Source organism: Sinocyclocheilus anshuiensis, unplaced genomic scaffold (genome assembly GCF_001515605.1).
Source record: "Sinocyclocheilus anshuiensis isolate Anshui unplaced genomic scaffold, SAMN03320099.WGS_v1.1 scaffold665, whole genome shotgun sequence".
NCBI lineage: Eukaryota > Metazoa > Chordata > Actinopteri > Cypriniformes > Cyprinidae > Sinocyclocheilus > Sinocyclocheilus anshuiensis.
Genome location: NW_015537961.1, coordinates 691,371 through 710,268, shown reverse-complemented (window position 1 = coordinate 710,268; position 18,898 = coordinate 691,371). Strand labels below are relative to the sequence as shown.

Below are 18,898 nucleotides of genomic sequence, written 5' to 3'. Positions count from 1 at the left end.
CTTAAGTCACCATAAATGACTGCTTAACTGACAAATAAATGCACATGAAATATTGATTTGAATATTGAAATTTTATGCTCATCTCGCAATTCAGTTTTTTTCCATCACAGAATAAATTGAGACTTTTTATCTTGCAATGCAGACCATTTATTTGATCCAGGTTCTGAGTTTACAGCTTACAATTCGTTTTTTTTTTTTTGCCACCATGTAATAAATTGCAACTTTTTATCTAACAATTCTGACTTTTTTCCTCGCAATTCTGAGTTTTTATATCTTGCAATTCGTACTTTTTTTCTCAGAGTTCTGAGTTTACATCTCGCTTTTTTTTTTGCCACAGAATAAATTGACTTTTTTTAAATCTCACAGTTCAGATTTTTTTTCTGCAATTGAGAGTTTACATCTGCCAATTCTGAGTTTTTATCTCGCAATTCTGACTTTGTATCTCAGTCTCCAAATTGTGAGATTTAAACTCAGAAATGTAAAAAAAACTAAAAGTTAGAATTGTTAGATAAAAAGTTGCAATTACCTTTATTTATTTATATAAATAAATAAATATGAAATAAGCGTCCATAGTGAAGTGCTATGAAATTGGTTGCTTGGATCAGTGGTCAGAATACTGTTTTTATTTCATTTGCATATCCAACGTACCTTGCTAATACCATCTGATACATCACTGTACCATGGTAACTCTAAAGTTTTGGTTTAAAATCAAAGCTGAGAGGGGCTGTTAATTTATTAGGCTATTTTAAAATTAAGAAAATGTTTTATTTATTAGTATATTATTAATTTAAAAACATGCAAAATCTCTAAATGAATGTCCTCTATACTGTCTGTAAGAGTAACAATTTACTCCAAGGGTGTAGGTTTGATTTGGGCATTGGTGGGGACATAACAGCAGACAACAGACATTTAATTGTTTGATCAAAATTATTGCTAGGGACAATTTAGTAGTGGCTGGATGTCATAGCATCTCTACAAAACTCTACACCCTTGAAAATCTATAAAACTTAAATATGAAGAGGTCAAGCAACAGATTAATGAGTTAATCCAAATTTCACAAAAAGCTTATGGACGTAATTATAATATAAAAGTCAGACATTGAAGTGAGTTGCTGTTTTTGTCTCTTCTGATGAAGATTCATTCACTTGTTTTGTACCCACACAGAGAAAATTTGGTTAATGTTGATCTGATTGAGTTAAACCATGGTGACCACAAGTTAACCATGGTTTTGCTACACTAACCATAGTTGAACCATGGTATTTGTAGTAAAACTGTGGTTATACAAAAAAAAAACATGGTTACTACACTTTATAATAAACCGTGGTTAATTTTCTTAAGGGATTTGTATTTGTGTATTCTTTCTTTCTTTTCTTTTTTTCTTTATTTTGTTTTTATAACTGTACTGCCTTAATGGTCTGATGTTTTGTACTGTTTAACAAAAAAATAAAATTAAAAAATTAAAAATTAAAAAGAAATCACAAAAAATTATTCGCGAACCCGCACCGAAGTCCCGATCTGAATCAAATGATTCGCGATACGCGATCCGATTGGAGCGCTTCGAAACAGTTAATCATTTTGCGACGCAATGGTTTAACTGATTCGGAGTTTCAAAAATCTCTGTTTCACCCATCACTACGTGATTTTTTAAATAATTACAAGCGATGTCGAAATTCTAAAATGAATGTCTCAACTTGTCTTAACTGTTTTTTGCTAGTGAATCGCTTGAACTGAATGATCGAAGTCACGAGTTTGAACCAATCGGAGCGGTTCCAGCGTAAATGACTCACTAAATTGAATCGATTCGTCTGTTTCTCAGCTACTTACTACTGGCTTAGCTCGCTAGTTTTATGACATTAACTGAAATAAGAGAAAAAAGGTATGATATTAACAAATAAAATATCTATATTTCCATTCCAAAGATAACATCCAACACAAATCTAGAACATATTCAGGTGATGAAACCGGTTTACTGTTTACTAGAGAAAACACTCCATTAAAATGTCGAGCTGCAGCTCAAAATACATGTTAGATGGAAACATTGTGCCTTATGATCGAGTTTGTAGCTTAATTGACTATATTTGAAATAGTTTGAGCACTGCTCAGATGCTGACAGTTCAATAGGAAATCAGCTGAAATCATCCAGTCTCTCATACCATTGAAGTGAATGTTCAGTTTATCAGTATATATTGTAATAAATATTTAAGAGATTATTGTTGTATCTGATTGTATGAGTCTATAGAGTGATAGTCAATGTAAAAAGAGCAAATTATGATTATTAAAGAAAGATTGTGAAGGTGGTGTCCCATTAAATAAGAAATAATATAAATGAAACAAATATATATATTTAATATATATATAATATCTAACATGAACTAACAATGAACAGTTGCACTTTTATTAATTAATGTTAACAAAGATAAATAAATACTGTAACAAATGTATTGCTCTTTGTAAGTTAATGTATTATATATGTATATTTATCAAATATATATTATACAACATTTCTGTTATGTTTAAAGATTTAAGTGTATATACAGGGCATCTTTTTTATAAGAAAAGCATGAGGCATGTCATTTAAAACAAATATTAATTCAATCTAATCCACATTCCCGTTTTATCCCTACTAAATGACTTAACACTGGTTCATTACTCATTTATCAATGGATTCAAGGCTCTGATTTGGAAACAACCGTGTGCTTATTGCTGTAACAAATTATTGTTTATTTGCTGTTTCACAAATTATGAAATATATTAATTAACAATAACATTTCTTAAATACATATCAAAAGCTGCATTTGTTAAAACAGAATGACCACACAAAAGACTGTTTGCCAATAAATGCAGTTCTATGCAACAATTCAGTATATAAAAACATGTTATTCATATTGATTAATAAATCAGATGATGTTCACTAGTTTCTGGTGTTAACCCATTTTCACGATTAGATTAACATTGTCTAATCACAGTGTATAGCCTGGTAGTTCGTTGATCACCAGTTCTGAAATGTGACGGTAATTCTTGTCCAGTCCCAGAGAGCCCAGTTCATCCCGTTCCTCTTCAAGCTCTGACGATGAAATCTTTAGCACTGGGTTATTTACAAGAAATCTTGACTTTAGCACCGGGTTATTAGCGGCTAAATCGGAGTCCTCTGACACCCAGCTAAATGTCATGCCCTTATCACCAGTGTCACTGTCAAAGCTCTCCGATTTTCCAAATGTCCTGCGCACAGATGGAGTCTTTGGTCCATTGCTCTGCGATCCAGGCCTGTGACCTCCAGACTCAAACTCATCCTCATCTGAAGACAGACTCAGAGCGGAGGTCTGAAGACGCGGTCGGATGACGTGTGTGCTTTTGAGAGCACGTTGTGGAGAGTTCTCCGCTTTGGCAGAAACAGGTAGACCTTTGCTTGGATGAGAGGTACTTGAAGTGCTCGAACTGCTGTTTCTCTTATGTCTGCTTGGTTCTGGACTGCTGAACGGGTCGGGTGAGTATCCCTCGGTTGTGTTTAGGCTCGTGAAGTCATCCTGATACTCTTCTTGTCCGTAGGAGCCATTACTCAAGCCATTACTGCTCGCTCTACTATCTCCTCTCTGGAAGCCAAGAGTTTAATTATGAATAGATGAAGCTGAATGCTGGTCACTGCGCTCTGAATACTGACTTGGAATATGAACTTGAACTTTTTTGTCTTTCTCAGTCAAATGACGTTCCTCATTTGGTGCACTTGTGATGTGTTTTCCAATACTTGATCTTGTTTGTGATTTTGATGGAGTTGCAGTTGGTGTTGGGTGCATATCAAAACTGCTTATTAATGTTTCAACAGTTTCATCCGAACAAACACCTCTTCTAGCTGCCTTACGAACACGTTTATGGTCAGATGATGATGGCTGGTCTTGTTTTGCATCCTGGTATTCGATGCATTCATGCCTTTTGGTACCTGGTTTGACCAGTTTGAGTCTGAGACGAAAAGTGTTTCTCAAGCCGTATTTAAGCGTCTTCTTAGGTTGCAATTTTTCTTTGCTTCTCTTTGCACTCTTTACTGCTTTCATCGTGCATTGATCAAGTCTCTGTTTAGGGTTTGTTTTCTGATTCTCAGCTTTGGGTTTTACTCCTGATGGCTCCTGTGCTGATGTGTACAACCACGCCAGGTTAGGATGAACCGATAAGGCCTGCTGCTGCGCCGTCTGGACGTTCAGCTGTGAGAGTTCAACTAGTAAAGTGTTCAGCAGGGGTAACTGTCTGATAACATCCCCAAATGAAGCTGAGTCCGTCTCTTTATGCTGCTGCGACTTTGGAGATGAAGTTAACTTGCTCGATCCGTCTGCCTTTACAGCCATCATCTCTGCAAAATCACGCATGTCAGATGATTCTACTTCATTATTTCCATCTTCTGGATCCTCTATATTAAGGCTCTCCATTGCTGCAAATAACCCCGTAAAGCCTGAAATAGGAAATAGTAGTTATATTTTGAAATGGAATGTTTTTTGTCGAGTATCATAATTGATACATCATCAGGCTCATATATACACTCTAAAAAATGCTGGGTTGTTTCAACCCAACTTTGGGTCAAATATGGACTAACCCAACTTTTGGGTTAAAAATGTAATGTAAGAACGTAACCCAACGGTTGGGTTAGTCCATATTTGACCCAAAGTTGGGTTGAAACAACCCAGCATTTTTTAGAGTGTACACTATAGTGAGAATATGGATGAAAAAACAGCTCAATTTTCTTCAGAGGCCCAAAAAAATATGAAATTTGGTGCAGATGCTGATATTTATGACTAAAAAGATGAAATTCTGATGCTTTTAATATAAACCAATGAGATCTTTACTTACTACTTACATAAAATGATATAAATATCAGTCATCTCTCTATATCTCTCAATAACATGTCTTAGTAAGATGAGATTTAAATGCTTAGTTTTAATACAATGATGACTGAGAGATGAACAAATAAACATTTCTCAAAATGTGATTTTTTAAATTTTTTTTTTTTTTAAAGAAAAATCATGTCTGGATAATCAAGTAAACCTAATTTGCTTCAGTCCAGTAAGTGTTCATCTTGAAATATTACTAACAATGTACAAGTTATTCTTACGTTTACTTTATAAAAAATAAGATTTCACAGTAAAAAGACACATGAACCACAACCTGAAGGTTTACGTACTGTATGTACAGTTATACTAAAAGACCCTTTACTTGCTAATAAAGTCTAAACTATCAATCAGGCGACAGAATGCATGTAGTAGATTGTGTGCGACAGGTGTTTCAGCAAAGTTTTGATCATCAAAACTTTAACATCCTACTTTTCCTCTCCTGTCGGTTCTTCACGCTGGAGCTGTAAAACAGAGGTGGAGGGCAGAATGTGGTGTACACTCTGTTGTGCCTGTTCAGTCTGAGTAAAAGCTGGAACCCCTGGCTGCTTTGCTCCTGAGATCATTATATCGGTAGATTGTCCGTCAAGGCTTATTTGTTGTAAAAGGACATTCCCAGGATGGTTCTCAGCTACTTCTGGTGGCATCTCATCTTTTTCATTACATTTTGCACGCACTGACCAGTGTTTTTCTCCTTTTCCACGGGTCCCACCGACTTCATAGACTCTGTTTTCTGGGATGTGAGGAATCAAATGAGCTCCCAGACTTACAATCTTATAAGCCAGAGAAATGACACCAATGCTGTTGCCCATTAGATTGCAAATTGGGGTGGTCAGTCTCTCTCCATAAGCGGATGGGTTGCCAATACCGTGTTTATCAACATCCAGTTTGATTTTCTCCGTCACTTTGGCGAGGGATATCAACGAGCTTCCTATAAGTTTGGCAATCTCATCTTTTACATCCAACACCATTGCGTAGAGAGGGCTGTTCAGGAGATGGGTATGTAACGCGTGCAGATTGATTTTAAAAAGACACGATTTGCCTTTATGGAAGAAATACTTGAGATGTTCCCCATCATGGGGTTGAGACATTGCCTCAGGTGATAGGCACAGATCAGCGTATCCTGATTTAGATGGAAGATGCTCTTGTTTTGATTGGTATATCAGCAGTGTGGGGAAATCTAAGAAGCGAACAGCTAATGCAGGATTCAAAACATTGCCACGTGAACCGTCAAAGCGAACGCAATCGATCAGCAGTTCCAGTGAGAAGAGAGTTTCTTGCGTTGATGACATGTTCCTTGGCGTGAGAAGAATACAAAACGCTTTCATACAAAAACAATCATTTTTAGAGGAGAGATTGTTTATATGTTAAACGTAACGGAGAGAAAATGAACTCGGAAGTGGTGTGTGCGTGAGAGCATCGCATCGCCTAGCAACAACATCGTCTCAGGATTTATACGTCACGGACGCCGTGGGTTACTGGGAAATGTAGTTAATTAGTTTTTTTCCCTTTCTAAAATGATTTTAAGCCATATTGTAGTGCTTTTGTCTAGAAGTAAAATGCTAATAAAGCGTATATATTATTAATAAGTATAATACTGATAGATAAGTGGAAATATTTTTATTCTTTTTTATTGTACTCTAATATAATTTTATGGTTTGCATAATTTCAACCATGTACACTTGGTAACGTGTTGCAAATGAATGGAACATTTCTCTTGATGTTGTTCTGTGGTTGTTAAATAATAATAATAATAAGAAGAAGAATAAGAAGAAGAAGAAGAAGAAGATGAAGAATTATGTTATTGATCCTACTTTGGAGAAATTCCTACTTACAAAGTAGCACAATAGAAAAAGCAGAAATAACATCTGAGAAAATATTATAAATAATGTAAAATATAGTAGAAATAGGAAAAATTGAAACAGGTCAGTTAAATGTGTATGTATTAGAGTAGTAATAATTATATATATATATATACACACACACACACACACACACACACACACACACACATAGTGGGTATAGAAAAGAATCACCCCCTTTTAAAATAATCACATTTTATTGCTTTGCAGCCTGAAATGAAGACAGACACCACAGTTTTTGTTTTATCCAGCTCTGTTTGCTCAGTGTATCTGCTGTGCGTATGCAAAAGTATTATAATTTAATGCATAGCATGAACCAGTGGCCAGTGTAATGTGTTTTTACTGGTCAGCTGCAGGCATATTTAATTAAATGCATCATTATGTATTTGTTTATTTATTTATTTTTGCATTTTAATACAAGATGAAAAGAAAAAATATATAATTAACTAGTAAACGTAATGTTGTTTACACATTTGCACAAAAACGGTCAATAAGTTAACTTCACTAAATATTTTTAAATATTGAATTCAAGCATTATAATATACACTAAATTTGTTTTTTGTTTTTTTAAATAATCCAAATTTGTATTAAAGACTAAAAATTATTTCCCACAGTCTTCCAGTTGGGGCCACTATTACTCCAGTTTCAGATCATAGTTGGTTTTTAAACTGATATCCAAGAATATTTCATCCTTTAATACACAAAGATCAAACAATCTCATTCTAAATGGCCTGATGTGAAAACTATGAAGTTTTCAGAAATACCTTTGCTGAAAAATCAATTTACCGCTGTGTATACATTACTGCCTTCCTTGTGAACAAGTGCGTGGGCGGTGGGCGGAGCCACAGACCGGCTTCATGTGATCTGACCAAACGCCAGTATTTGGATTGAGTGAGTGGAGGGTGAAGGTACCAGCTGCTCGGAGAACATCAGTGTCTCTCTATGGAATATAAGAATTCACTACATCTGTATTTTAAAGGAATGAGGCTGACGTTCATCTGCACATTATGGGAGTTTCTTTTACTCTGAATGCTGAAGGTAAGGTTCACTTCTTTGAATAGTAAGTAGCCTACTACCAGGCAGAGTTGTTACTGTGTTGCGATTTTTGTAACAATAGCGTCTGTAGAAAAACTGTTGCGAGTTTCGTTTAGTTCAGTACAGATGTGTCAGGTTTTGTAATATAAGCCCTTGGATTGTGACTTAAAGCCTAGTGAGCTACCTACCTAGGCGTCACAGTCGCGTGCAGCAGGTTTGGGCGTTTTGGGCGCGTTCCTTGTTGTCAACGCAAATGATGCCCAAAAAAATGATGTCTGTTTGACAGCTCGCTAAGTATTGAGGAAGTCCTTCTGTTGTGGAAGTTTGTGAAAAATTATTACCTGAGTTCTCACTGTTGTTTAGTGAGTGTGTGTCAATACTGAGAACTCAGGTGAAAATATCACACAGGCACAGACTCATATGCATGCATCAGACACATGCACTTTGTCACTTTGCATCTTTATTGTATTTATTACAGGCTTTTTCTGTACATCTGGAGTTATCAGGTTCAAATGTAGCTTAGAGAATGTGCTTTAAATAACACAAAGGCAGTCAAGATAAAGTTGATATTAAACACAGGCTGTCAGATATCCACTAGAGGGCTCTTGAACGTTCTTATGGATCAACAGTCCAGTGCTATTGTCAAATGTTCTATTATAGTTATTATCCATACCACATGTTTCCAACACATTAGTCTTTGCAAGGCAGAATTAAGAGTTAAGGTGATCCGAAACTAAACACAGGTTAATCTTACAATAATATGCAGTTCGACTTACAGAAATGTGAAAGTTTATTTGCTGTGTTTACTGTTTGGTGGCAGAGTGACAAATATCAGATTGTATATTACTTAATATGTGATGATACTTTATTTAGGACGATATTTAAGTATATTTTTAAGTACCGTAGGCTGTGGTCTATCAAATTTTTGTCCTTTCTTTTGTGGAAACCACAGATAACACTAACATGTTTGTTTTTGGCCATGTACCTGGGTGATTTCATGGTATTCTTTGACACACTATGGTATGTGAATATGGCAATCATTCAGTACCATAATATATATCAAAATACCATATCTGATGCCATGGTACTTTTTGTAAGGGAATGAAAAGCCTGTGCTTCTTTATAGTTAATAATGAGTGATCTTTTTTTTTAAAAATCCTGCTCTAATCAAAGAAATCATCAGAAGTGCTTTAGTATCTGTGTTAACAGTGTAGATATTAATGCAAGCTTCTTTATGCTGTGTCACTCAAAGGACTTCAGTATGAGTGTTTTCTCTGTCTTCTGAACAGCCAGCGCGTATCAGATTATGGTCAGGTAATTGCACGTTTGATTAGACAAGTTACACAGCCAAGTCCTTGTGTCAAGGTTAATAAAGGCATTTTCTTTATAGCCATATCAGTAATACGTGAGGGACACAGACAGGAGAAAATCCTTCTGATGTTCGGTTCTTTCATACCAGTGAACAAAACTGCATGCCTGTCTCTGAGGATGAATCCACCTGGAAAACCTTTATACTTTGTAGACTCGGAAATGCATTGTTCTTCAAGGCGAAATGTGCTATTAAAATAGTTTCTCCTAGTCTAATTTAATGTACAGAGACAACTATATGTGAACTTTCAGTATGTTTATTTCCCCAAAAAGTGATTTGGTTGCAGATGGTGGGAAAAATGCATTGTTAAAGTCATGATGAAATGGAAGTAGCGACAGATAGTTTCTTCCGCATTGTAATGTACACCGAGTGAAATGAATTATTGAAAAAAAAAAAAAATGTAGAGCTGGGATTTGGTTCAATACATCGGTTATTTTGAGATGTGGGCATTGCACTAAAAAAGTGAAATATTTACTTATGCACGGAAGAATTGTTCTCAATAAGATCAACATGCATTTAGAAAATAGATAGGATGCATTTTGATTTAATGCATTATACTATTATAATGCATTATTAATGCAAATAACTAACAGCAACTAACCATCTAGTCATGCATGCATAAATAGACTTATTGAATCTCAGATCTGTTGTTGTTGACATCAAAGGCCGTACATCCAAATCAAACTCTACAGCGCTAATTGATCTGTCTTTTGGTTGAAGCCAAGCAAACTCTACAGATGCCACATGTATAAGTGAGATGTAGGCAATAGATTTGTTTCTCAAAAATATCGACAAGGTGAAAGACTGTGACATTAGTCAGTGTGCGTTTTAAATAGTCTTATAATAGACTGTTAAACTAAGTCATGAGAGAGTTGTTGTAGAGAACAATAATTGATTAACTTTGCAACATTGTCATTGAATCAACACTGAATCTGAATAATGACACTATTGCCTTCTGTAGAGCTGCTTTATAGCTGAAATTGAAAGCGCTTTAAAATTTATGCAGTTTTGAAACATTAACATATTGTGTTCCTGTTTATTACTGTGAAGCTTCTTTGAAACAATCTGTATTGTGTAAAGTGCTATATATAATGGTGACTTGACTTAACTTGATTAAGGAAATTGTGCATTTTCATTGTTATTGGCATGTTTAAGTTTGTTGCTTCCTTACGTTCCCCTGAGAGAAACGAGAAGTTTTTCTTCCCATCGCTGGGTTTAGATGGCACAGTGGCTGCAGACGGATGTTTGTCTTGCGTTGCACTCCTGAATACGTTCGTAACATAATGACAGGAAATTAAAGCTCGTTTTGGAGTCTTCTCTTGAAAATAACATCTGTCAGGACAGGTGGACAGCTGCTCGCTACCCTCACGTCGAGCAGGAACGTTTTGTTTCATGTGAACCAAGTTAATGCCATTTAGAATGCGTTTTGATAGGTTATTTGCATTGTTTTAGTGTGTCGGAAATGGAAATGTGTTTCAATCTACTGTTGTACCAGTCTGATTGAATAGGACAGGGTTGTGAGACAACAAACATATGAATCTGAGCTTTGCATCTAATCCGTCAGACAGGAATAGAATATCTTGAGATGTGGCAATCAGGACCAATGGATGCCAAGGCAACTGCTTATCGCTGTTATCGCCCTCATTGCGTGATATTACAAGGATATTTCATGTTTAACTAGAAGAGAGAAGATGGACTCCAAATTAAATGGATTAGTAGAGGCCATCTGCTCTTCATGTTTGCGGGCAACTCATTCAACAACTAATGGAGCCCATCAAAAATGACCTTTCATAAGGCAATAGTCACTATTACTAATGCTTATAGTGATTTATACAAACCATTGACACTGAGCATGAAACTTCAGTATGCGATTCATCCAAGATGTTTGTGCTCCAAACATGAATGATTCCTCAAATCATGTTTCTTGTTGAGATGTGATCGATTTGTTTTGCTTGGTGGACGATAAAATGGGCAATCCACAGACTCAAATCATATCTACAGACCAGAATATCATAGAAACGTTTGGTTTGGGTGCATTGGAGAAGAGATTTTTATTTTATTTTATTTTATTTTATTTTTATTGCATATCATGGATCTTTACCTATGCAAATTTGTGCTTGGTTTGTAGTCAGTCACCTGTCTGGTTCATTCTCTCTCGTACTTGTTAATGACCAACAGTTGTGGCTGGCATCATCAGAGCAGATCTCTGCCAGCTGCTGGTTGATGCCACAACAGGCCTGTTTGTTCATTCAAACCGTATTTGGGTAACCGTTGTCATTTGGCGGAGACGAGAGTATCATGACAATAAATGTTTTTTGTTGGTTTTGGAATGTGGAAAATTAAAATCTTTAAAAATAACGAGTGTTTTGTCAGCTCTCAAACATGCTGTTGGGTCATTGTGCCAATTCAACCAAATTTCAGAAACTTGCCAAGCAAAATTTTTGATTTTGTAATTTTTTTCTGACGAAAGCCAAAATATTAAATGTCATGGATGTATATTTACTGAGTAATCTTGTATATTGAAGAGAGTGCCAAAATGACCATTTTCACCTGAGATTTGGAGCCAAACTACAGGAGGATAAAAATTACTTTAGAAAGTTTTTTTTTTTAGAAAGTAAAAATTTTTATTTTTACACAGAGATTGGTTGGTCTATTAGAAAAATCTGTTGACTTTAGCAATCTTTGTTGCATTATATGACAGTCCAAAAACGGGAAAATGCACTTTTTGAAATGTATTTTTTTCGAAGGTTTGCATGACTGTAACTCAAAATGTATTAAAGATATCTTAATATCCTTTAAGATTCTGGTTCTTAACAAACTTTTCTTTTGGTTTATTATTTTTTAAGGCACTATATGGTACCGTTCCAGAGATGTGGGGATCTCAATGTGGCCCTGTGAGTAAATTGTTGATTTGTACACATTTTCAGTGGTCAAAAACCAAATGTTGGTCACTTTGCATACAGCTAATACTTTTTTTATTTTAAAGGGGAATATCTGAAAAACAAATAATGTTGAAACTAGAAATATATTGTGTTTCACTCTATCAAACCAATTGCATAGAACATGCCTGTATGAGTGCCATAATTATTCTTTTTCCAAAGTTTACATGCCTGCAACTCGAGAAGTCTTAAAGATATCTTAATATCCTTTTATGTTCTGGTTCTTAACAAACTTTTCTTTTGGTACATTCATTTTTAAGGCCCTATATAGTTCGGTTCCAGAGATATGGGAATCTCAATGCGACCCCATGTGCAAATTGTTGAAATTTGCCCATTTTGCATACAGCTAATACTTTTTGTTTCTTTTAAAGAGGAATGTCTGAAGAACAAATAATGTTGAAGCTAAAAATATATCTTGTTTATCAAATTTATTTTAGAAGTCCTATTGCTTACCAGTAGTCCACCACTGCCTTCACTTTGGAAATCGAATAAGGTTAAACTGTTTGAATGCCACAATTATGTTTACAAGTTACTCTTGTTGTGCATCTTTATCTCATTTAGATGTGTTTGGCTCATGACTTGTATGATAGGACTCTGTGGAGACATTAATTTTATTTGCAAGGCACGGCTGTGTAACACCCTCTTTAACCTCTGGCTGTATCATGATCTTTGGCTCGAGCGCTTGACATTGTTCTTAGCTATAAGGACATGAATACACATATGAAATCTGAGCAGGTATATCTCCATCATTCAGTCGTCAGTGTGCACGCGTCCACCCTGACACCATCTCATCTTGCAGCTGGGTGAAGGAGACGCCCTGATTGAGTTTCTTAGGGATGTTCTTGTGTTGCACGCTGTCGTGCGTTTCTGAGCAGCTATCAGGCGGAGATGATTTACTGGCCCAGGGAATATGCTGCTAATTTTGGCTTTGTCGTTGACATTGTTTTACCCTTTTGTCTGTTGTTGTGTATGGATTCAGTCCCACAGTGCATCTTTGAGTGCTGTTACAAATGATTAAGATTGAGAAATGAATACTTTTATTCGTCAAGGATGCATTACATTGATCAAAAGTGACAGTAATGACATTTTTAAAAGATGTCAAATTTCAAATAAATGCTGTTCTTTTGAACTTTGTATTCATCAAAGAAAATGTATCAGTTTTCATAAAAATATTAAGCAGCAGCACAACTGTTTTCAACATTTACTTTTTTTTTTACTGTATTTTTGATCAAATAAATGCAGCCTAGGTGAGCAAAAGAGACTTATTTCAAAAACATTAAAAATCATACAGAAACCAAACTTTTAAACAGTAATGCTGTGCTATAGTGCTAATAGTTAGAATGCTTTTCTTCACAATTTTACTGCTTTTACTGTATTTTTAACTGTATTATCAAATAAATGCAGCCTTTTTGACCAAAAGAGATTTCTAACTTACTTGAAACATCTCTTTAAAATGAAATATGCAGCAGAAAGTCGGTGGATCTGCATGCTGCGAAGATATTTTTTAAGCATAACCAGAGGTGAATGTGTGAGTGTGTGTTTTCCAGCCACACATAATCATGTTACAGGCCCAATGTAAGCATGTTATGTTTTGCAGATGAAATATAAGTTGGATATCTCCTTGGTCTGTCACTCATCCCATTCTGTTTGTGCCATCATGGCTTTACTGAAACGTCAATATGAGAGTTTGGCAGTAAATGAAGCTGAAGTTGGTAATTTTTGCACTATAAGCACCCAGTTAAATTGCACAAACAATGTTTTCCCCCTTTCATTGTTCAACATACTGAACTAATTTCATTGGTGTCATAAATTGACATGTCAGGCCACTCAGACAAACAGAGCAAAACATCACAGTGTTTCATTATACAAGGAAGTAATTCAACACTGAACAAATCACATCACAAATCCACTGTTGTCAGAGATGCTGGCGTTTCTCAGCCACACGAGTGACGTCTTGCAGTATTCATGCATCAGGGACCGAAGTGGAAGGAACAGCTCATTTGTCATGTACTGTACTGCTTTTTTTCAATCACTTCTTTGTAGGTTCAATGGGATTTGTGTCATATAGGCTTTTTCTTTTTCCTCATTTTTTTCCGGCATGTATGTTTATGTGCCTGCATGTGTCAGGGATGTGCATTTGTGGTCGATTTAACTGATGTAATCCAATCGCCGTCCATATGCCACATGTGAACTGGCGTTGGTTGATGGATGGATGCTTTCTGACTGTGGAGGCCCATTATTAACACATTTCCTCCAGAGTGTGCTTGGTGTTAATGGATGCAATTTTCCTGGATTGTTCTCTAATCCCAAACTAGTCAAGACTAGGAAGAACATGTTGTTAATGGGTTTTGAGCACAACATGGACAGAATGTAGAATTTAACTGATGTGCATCTGACTGATCTTAGAGAGTTTAGGGTTGCTACTATGTGATTTAGAATATTATTTTTGTTTTCAATGTGAAGCTGTTTATGCACTGATGCTAGACTTATAAATGAAATCAAGTCATCTGGTTTTTCTCTGGTTTTGATGTCAAAACATAAACTAACATGCACAAAGCCACAAGAACCACGGTAATCGTATTTACATGCAGAGAAATTGTGCTAAAGGTCAAAACATTATGTTTTTATTAATCTGTTTATGACCTTTCCCTGATTAAAGTATGTGATTTAAGGTGTTTACATGATTTTTCAGGTAATTTAAGAATAATCAAAATAAAATGTTGTTTTATTTATAGGATATTTTAGTATTTATTAATATTTTGAATTAGCTTTTACTTTTATATTTTAATTTTAGTTTTAGTAATTTTGTTATGTACTTCTGCCATTTTTATTTAATTGTTTTAATTGTTCTATTTAGCTTTCATTTATTTTTATTTTTTATTTAGCTTTAAAATCTCAGCTTAAACTTGTTTTATTTCTATTCTATTTATAATTTTCATTTAAGTTTTTTTTAATTAATCATCTAATATTTACATATTTCCGCCCAATTTCAATTAACAAAAATATTTTTGGTAGTTTTACTTTTAGTTAACAATAACAACGCTAAACTAAACATGCATGTTTTGTATGCATTAAGTTAGAAATAAAAAAGAAAATAATTCAGAATTTTTGTATAGTATTAAATTCACAGATAACCAATAAATGGACATTAACTTATATATTTTTAATATAAACCCAATTTCTGGCAAAAAATATCTTTATAAGGATACCATATCTGTTGTTATGTGAATTTGGTCATACTGCAAATTATACTGCAGCATTCTGTGGAGAACATTGAAGCCAAAGTGAGAGTGAAGGTCTGAATGGAGAACTGGTGATGCAGAACTAGCATCAGCGTGCAGATGGCACCATGTGGGTCAGGACTGCTGACCTGTCTGCTCCGGGGTCGTGATGTATGGTGACAGAGAGCTCTGAGATGTTATGACCCACTTATCATCTGAAGTATGAGCTGCACACGCGGTTCAGTGAAATGTAGGCTAAGACCGACATATGATTTGCATGCATTTAATCCTGCACTAGGGCTGAACGATTAATTGCCTTTGCGATAATTCCGCGATATGAAAAAATTTGATTTTTCAATCGCAGAGGCTGCGATTACACTCGGTCACGTGACACGCGAGAGTAAAGAGGTGTGTTGCACTTGAAGATCGATCGGTGTATGACATCAAAGTACGGCGAGAGAAAGCATAAGGAGACATCCGCGCTCTCTTATAGCTCTCGCAGTACTTTGATGACACACACCGATGAGCCTCTAAGCAGCGCTGCTTCAAGTCGAACACATCTAAGCAGTCTTCAGAGGAAGCATCAAGTTGGCACACTACAGTGTTGCCAAGTCCGTGGTTTGGGGAACCCCTCCAAAAAATTTGTATTTTACCCCCTGGAACGCGATTTTTACCGGGTGACCCCCCTCGAAACGCGATTGGGCAGAAAAAAAGAAAAGAAATAAAATAGTAAACAGTAGTGCTGGGCGGTATACCGGTTCATACCGAATACCGGTGTTTATTCTTGTTATGATATGAATTTTTGTTATGATGTATGTCGCTTAAACAACGTTCGGAGCGCGACGCTGTTTGAAAGGGGTTCCTTTTCACTGTCATGCATGGAAAAGAAAATACCGTCATGTACCGTGAAACCTGTATAATTTTGAAAAATACCATGATATAAATTTTTGGTCATACCGCCCAGCACTATTATAAAGTAATTTGAAAAAGTTTCTGTGAGACATAATTTCACAAACAGCGTGAGTGAATCACCGCGCGCGCTCTTTCTCTTTCAGAATGCAGATGGCTTCAAATCATATCGCGTCTGCACTATAAGTGAGCTGCATGTATTTTTTCTGCGCTCCGCTCATGTTAACGGATTAAAGCGTTCACACTGCTACGCACTGCAAACGGAGTATGTGTGAACCTCACATACAGCTCACAAAATCAGGCTTGCGCTGTGTAAGCTATTGTGCAACAATTACACGATTGTAAAAACAAAAATACAGTGCATGATCAGACTTTTAGGTGAGATAAATATAGATTTTTGAAAAATGTCAAAAAAATGCCCCCCTCCACCCCTCAAATAAAAAAAAAATAAAAAATAAAAATCCTCTCACAAGAGTCACCTAAGATAGGAATTAATTTTCAAAAATGAAATTCAGGCCCTGAATAAATGTCAAAAAATTTTGATTGGATCAACACTAGAGCCCGACCGATATGGGTTTTTTGGGGCCGATACCGAACGGAGATATGGCCGTTCAAAGTTTCAATGGTTTTCCATAGACTTAAGCTTTAAAGCATTTCATTCAGGTCGCCAGTAGCAAACAATGGAGAAACTAACTCTGCTGGACAAACTAAGTAATTACACCATTTCAAGCATTTTATCTGCGTTATATGTTCAAAGTTTCATATCGGCGGCATATTCGCCGATACCGATATATCGGCGACAGGCTCATATCGGCCGCTAATATCGGCAAAACGATATATCGGTCAGGCTCTAATCAACACTATAAATTCAATTCAATTCAAGTTTACCTAGCAGTGCATTACAATAGTCCAGTCTAGAGGTCATGAATGCATGAACTAGCTTTTCTGCATCAGATATAAATAATATAATATAAATAATTCTACATGATAAAAAGAAGGCTTTAAAAAGATCGGTATCGGATCGGCAGATACTGCTTTCTGTGATCGGCGATCGGTGATCGGCCTGAAAAATCCTGATCGGAGCACCCCTATCTTCGACATCCAGATTAAATTTATTTCCCAGTGGTCATTGTCCGTTTGAGCAAGGATTGAGAGTCATTGGTCTGGTCGGTGAGTGTCTGTTGACTCACAGTAGAGACAGTGAAAGCGGATCAGTCATTAACCACGCTGCCGCTGGACTCAGGAGCCATGAGGGTTAAACCCGCTCGCTTTTCTCCAGAGGCTCCAGACAATTGGGACACTGACCCTGGTGCTCTGGAGCTCGGATCTGAGATGAGAGGGATTTCGAGTGCATACCTCTGGCCTATTGTGCCGGGTGAGAGGGGAGGCATGCGGCCACTTGTGGACTGTTCTATTCACTTTCTCTCGACTCAGTCTTTTTCCTGTTCCTATTTTCACAGTTGCTGAGCGAGATAGTCAAGTGCACTTTGCACAGTTGGTAAGGCTGCAGAACTGGGACATACGCCTGTTGGTACAAAAGAGAGCAGGGGTTCATGGGTAATATGTTCCTGTCCGTATGGCCTTTAGCGACTCAGCCATTTATTTTTGTTCTCTTGTTGTTTGTGAATTTAAGTTTGGCCTTAAATTCCCTTGTTGGTCCTTAGAATGGTCTGAATCAATTTTTGAAGAAAACTTTATGCAGTGAACTTTTGTTTAATTTTTTTCTTGTAAATAAACATCATATAAGGAAAATATTTATGAGTTTTCAAAATATTCTAAGTGGTTTTCAGCATGTTGCTAGGGTGTCGCTAAGCAGTTGCTGAGTGGTTGCTAGGTAATTAATTACTGGCCCATGTCACTGTGATTGTTCTGAACTGCAAACATGGCTCAGGTTGCTATGTGTTTAGTAAGATGATCTGGTTGGTTTTCAGCATGTTGCTAAGGCGTTTCTAGGGTGTTCTGAGTGGTTGCTAGGTGATTTATTACCGGGCCAAGTCACTGTGATTATTCTGAACTCTAAACATGGCTTAGGTTGCTATGCAGTTGCCAAGGTGATCTGAGTTGATTTTAGCATGTTGCTAGGGTGTTTCTTTTCTGGGTGGTTGCTAGGTTACTTACTGGTCAAAGTCTGTAATCTGGATTCTAGATCTTGTTTATAAATTTCGTTTATTAAGTTTGGCCTTGTCAACTTTATCTTCTTGGTCTTTAAAATTGGCTCAGTTACTTCGGTCAATTTGTAATAATGTAAATTTTTTTCGCCTTGTAAATAAACTTGTGTGTTTTCAGAGCAAAATCATATCTAAACATTTAAATTTAAATATTTAATAGTTTTATTGTTAAATCTTTTTTAACATCGTATTTAAATGTATTTAAAATGTAAATGTTTAATTTAATTTAATATTTAATTTAATTATTTGTTTTGTCTTTTTTATCAGTTCATGCATTTCCTAGGAATTGAATCTATGACCTTGACATTGCAAGAAACAGAAACATATTTTTCAATATTTTATTTTATCACACTTATGCATTTTATAGAATAAAGCTTGAAGCCTGAAGATCAATGAAAAAAAGTATTTTTTATGCATCCCAAGAGCCCTGATATGCATCAAGACCTCAAAAACAAGCTGACATCATTCTGTGTGTAATAATGAAAACTCATCAGCCGTTGTGCTAGTTGGAGTAGATTTGTATT

General features: G+C 35.9%; 1 protein-coding gene and 1 pseudogene across 1 annotated transcript in view; one reads left to right on the top strand and one right to left on the bottom strand.

The window, feature by feature from the left end:
- Positions 1 to 2,917: 2,917 nt before the first annotated feature.
- On the bottom strand, positions 2,918 to 6,280 carry LOC107667170 (microtubule-associated protein 10-like; annotated as a pseudogene).
- Positions 6,281 to 7,634: 1,354 nt separating this feature from the next.
- The window catches only part of LOC107667119 (signal-induced proliferation-associated 1-like protein 2), a 156,300-nt gene continuing 145,036 nt past the window's right edge, over positions 7,635 to 18,898 (top strand). The window contains exon 1 of the mRNA XM_016458708.1: positions 7,635 to 7,771. The gene's annotated coding sequence lies outside the window, so the exon portion shown is untranslated. The remainder of the gene's footprint in view (positions 7,772 to 18,898) is intronic.